Source organism: Galeopterus variegatus, unplaced genomic scaffold (genome assembly GCF_000696425.1).
Source record: "Galeopterus variegatus unplaced genomic scaffold, G_variegatus-3.0.2 Scaffold7741, whole genome shotgun sequence".
NCBI classification, from domain to species: Eukaryota; Metazoa; Chordata; class Mammalia; order Dermoptera; family Cynocephalidae; genus Galeopterus; species Galeopterus variegatus.
The window spans coordinates 80711-85246 of record NW_007733852.1 but is presented as its reverse complement, the minus strand read 5'-3'; the positions used below and the strand labels follow the sequence as shown (position 1 = coordinate 85246).

The 4536-nt window shown below is 41.6% G+C and overlaps 1 pseudogene; it reads right to left on the bottom strand.

The window, feature by feature from the left end:
* Positions 1 to 3041: 3041 nt before the first annotated feature.
* LOC103607823 overlaps positions 3042 to 4536 on the bottom strand; it is a 13279-nt pseudogene continuing 11784 nt past the window's right edge.

The window sequence follows — 4536 nt, the reverse complement described above, 5'->3', positions numbered from 1 at the left end:
ACAGAATGTAAGATGCTCCCCACCCGGGTTAACACCAACAAGTACTCAGCGCCCTGAGAGAGCACAAAGGGGAAAGTGACTATGCTGGGAAGTCAGAGAAGACTTCTGAGGTGGCGAAAGAAAAATTGAAGACAATTTACTTTTAGCAGCATTTATCTGAGCAAAAAACAATTATGAATTGGGCAGCACTCAGAACCAGAAGAGGTTCAGAGACACTGGCTCAGCAACTTCAGGCAGTGAGAATTTATAGTGAGAAAATGTAAGTAAAGTACAGATGTAGCTGGACTGGTTACAGCTAGGTTTGTTCTAGTTGGCTGCCTGTGATTGGCCAGGAATCAGGTTTCTGTTATACTCCTGGGTTAAGTTTTCAGTTTGTTTATGCACAAAGTTAGGTTGCACTTTGTTTCCTAGTTACAGAGACACCCTCAGATCAATGGCCTCCTGCTTATTTGACATAACACAAGGGAGGAGCAACCTTTTAAGGACACAGGTGCATGATGTAAAGAGATCTGTATTTTTGCTGTAGAATGGGAACCAGTTTAGGGCGGGCCTGGATTGACGTTTATAGGCTATTTCAGTGATTATTATAGGAGTCTAGAGATTAAAAAAAAGGGGGGGGGTAATTAGGGTCATGGATAAGCAGTAAAGGATTCCCCTTGCCCTTTGCCTCTGACTCCTGGGAGGTAACCCCAAAAAGCCCTTGGAATGTCCTGCCTGATAATAGTGTCTTTGTTGGCCTGTGGGCCTTGGGTCCATCTATACAACCTAGGGTAACAATGCCACTTGATGTTGAAGACAGTAGACCCCAGGTTATCAGTTTGACCTCTGGAGCGTCTGGAAACTAAGGTGAGCCATGAAAGCAGTCAGCCATGTCCGTGTGACCAAAGTCCAGCAAAATCTCTAGACCTCAGGCTGTGGTGACTTTCCCTGGTTCACAGCACTCAGTGTGTATTGTTGCACATCACTGCTGGGAGAAGAGAGCACTGTCCTCACAACTCCACCGAGAGGACACCTGGAAGCTCTGTATCTTTTCTTTCCTGCTATGATTTTTTCCTGTTGCTTATTTGTTTATATTGTGGTGAAATACAAACAACATAGAATTTATTGTCCTAATCATTTTAAAGTATGTATTTCTGTGGTATAAGGTACATTAATTTTCTTGTGCAATCGTTACCAACATTCATCTCTAGAACTCTTTCATCTTGAAGAATTGGAACTCTCTACCCATTAAACAATTCTCAACCCACCTTTCTGCAGCCTCTGGCAACAGCCATTCTACTGTCTTTATGATTTTGTCTACTCCACAAACTCATAGAATAATGTCACACAACAGTGTTTTCTTTATGAGTGTGTGAATGGCTTATTTCACTTAGCATAATGCCCTCAACGATCATCCAAATTGTAGCATATGTCAGAATTTCTTTCTTTTAATGGCTAAATAATATTCCACTGCACGTATTTATGCCACATTTTGTTTATCCATCCGTCCTTCAATAGACATGTGTTGCCTCCTACATGTTAGCCACTGAGAATAATGCCACTTTGAATCTGGGCACACAACTATCTCTTTGATAACCTGCATTGAAACATTTTGAGAATATATCCAGAAGAAAATTTGCTGCTATGGAAACTCTACACTTGATTTTTTAATGAACTGCCATCCTGTTTTCCACACTGGCTGCACCATTTTACATCCCGCCAATAGTGCACAAGTGTTCTAATTTCTCTATATCCTCACCGATATTTTCTATGTTCTCTCTTTGGGTTGTTTTTTGTTTGTGTTTTTCGATGGTCGCCATTCTGACGGGTGTGTGGTGGTGTCTAATAAGTGATTTCAATTTTTATTTTCTCAATAACTGATTTTGTTGTGCATTTTTTCTTGTCCTTATTTGTGATTTATATATTTTCTTCAGAGAAATGTCTGATTGAGAACTTTGCCCATTTTTGAATCAGGTTGTTTGCTTTTTTGTTATTGATTTCCAAAAATTCTCTCTATATTCTGGATATAATATCCCTTGTTGGATATATGATTTGTAAACATCTGCCCCCATTCCATAGGCAGCCAACACACTCTGTTGATAATGTTTTTTCATGTACAAAAGTTTTCAATTTTATGTCGTTTTACCTATTTTTCTTTTGTTGACAATAAAAAAAAATCCAAACAATCATTGTGAGTCCAATCTCCTAAGGTTTTGCTCTGTTTTCTTCTAAGAGTATTATTGTCTTAATTCTTCCATGTAGGTCATTGATACACTTTGAGTTAACTTTTGTACGTAGTGTTAGGTCAGAGTCCACTTTCACTCTTGCCTGAGGATAGTCAATTTTCCTAGCTCCATTTGTTGAAAAGACTGTTCTTTCTTTATTGACTGGTCTTGGCACAATTGTTGAAAATGATTTGCCCATGTACGTGATGTTTATTTCTGGACTCTCTATTCCTTCCAATGGTTCATCTGTCTCTCTTTATGCTAGTGCGACAACACTGTTGTGATTACTGTTGCTTTGTGATAAGTTTTGAAATCAGGAAGTGTGAGTTCTCCAACTTTATTCTTCTTTTTCAAAATGGTTTTGGCTGTTCAGGTTCCCTTAAGATTCTGTGTGAATTTCAGGATAGATTTATTATTATTATTATTTATAAAGAAACAAGTGTTAGTATTTTGATAGGGATTGCATTAAATCTACATTACTATGGGTTGTATTGACATCTTAACATTATTAAGTCTTTAATTCATGAACATAAGATGTCTTTCCATTTGTGTAAATCTTCTTTGATTTCTTTCAGCAATGTTTTGTAATTTTCATTATACAAGTTCTTTACCTCCTTGGCTAAGGTAATTTTTTTTTTTTTTTTTTTTTCCCATTCACACTGTGTCTTTTATTTAAATTTGTTTTCTGGTTCATCTTCAAATTTGGTACAAATAACTGTAAGACTCTGAAATGTCCTGTAAACTTAGGCTGAGTTTCTGTAGCTATAACTATACACCGAAGATCATGTTTTTCTCTTGTTAAAGTAAAATGTCCTGCAGGCTTACAAAGGTATTTCCTCAAACGGTGGCATCTCCAAAGTCCTTGTTCCAACGGATGTACGCTTCTAAGGTCTGAGGGCTCATACCGAGTTTCATCATTTTCAAGGACTCAGTGAAGTCAGACAATCGGTTATTTCTCACCTCAGTGGCAGACATATCCTTCACCTGTTCTGGTTTCAGTTCTTGGATAGGACCCAGCGCCGCATCTTTTGCCAAAGCTGTTAGATCACTTCCTGAGTATCCCTCAGTCATTCTAGCAAGTTGTGCTAGTTCTTTTTGGGTCAATGGGCTTCCTTGTTTACACAACAGATTTTTAAGTAAAAGTGATCTCGTCTCCTCGTTTGGTAAAGACACATATACCTGTTGAATTCAACGCCTTAGAACAGCCTCATCAAGCTCTTGTGGCCCGGTAGTTGCATCCATTACAGGTCCTCTGTCATCTCCAGCAGATTGTACACCATCAAATTCTACTAGAAATTCAGTTTTTAGTTGTCGACTAGCATCGTGCTCCCCTTCTCTTCTTCCACACGAAAGGCTGTCAACTTCACCTACAAAAATTATAGAAGGTTGAAGTTCTTGAGCTACAGCAGAAAGAGCTCTCACCACTTTTTCTCTTTCTCCCCATATTTTGAAGTTAAACTTGCAGCACTTATGTTAAAGAAGGTTGTGTTGGATTCTGCAGCGACTGCTTCAGCCACCACCGTCTTCCCAGTTCCAGGTGGACCAAAGGGGAACAATCGCCTGGCAGGAGCCCTAAGCCCGGTGAACAACTCAGGCCTCATTGAAGGAAGACAATAACAATTCCTTCACAAATAGCAATTTCTTGCAACGCTTGTTTTGCCATCTCTTGACCAGCATGTCATCAAATTCAAGAGCTATTCCATTGTGCACAACTTCGTTCATGATCAGGTTAGCAAGGTTGCTTCCACATTCCTAAAATTCTGCAAGTCTTTCTGTTTACGGACGGCAGTTGTGGGGGTGGAAGGTTTATTAGTTCTATTTGTTTTTGGAGTGCCCTTATGAGTGGCAGTGGCAGGACCAGGCCCCTGTGTCACTCCAGAAGTCATGAATGAACGACTGCAGCTGGGCGCTCCGTGGTGGCCTGGGAGACCTCTGGACCCAGTTTTCATCACTGGTTTTGACCGAGGCAGTGAAGGACCAGTGCGTGTTAAGGGATCTTTTCTTTTCGGAACAGCTCCACTCTCTGAGTGGAGACGTCCACTGCGGCAGGTCAAGTTAGCACTGTCATTAGCGACGTCCATTTGTGACTTGGAAAACTGCAAAACTGTCTGCAGCTTCTCTAGACCCAAGTGTGGTGATCGTCGTGGCTGGAAGGCGTCGCGCTCTTGCACGCTGCTGACCTTGTCCTGTCCTGGGGACGCTGTTCCTTCCTCGGGTTCTTCCGAGGCAGCCCGAGAGCGCCTCCTGGCGGCCGTGGGGCGCGCGGACGCGCCGGCGGAGCCACGCGGAGAGGAGCCCGCGGCGCCCGGCGACCAAGCGCAGCAGCGCGACA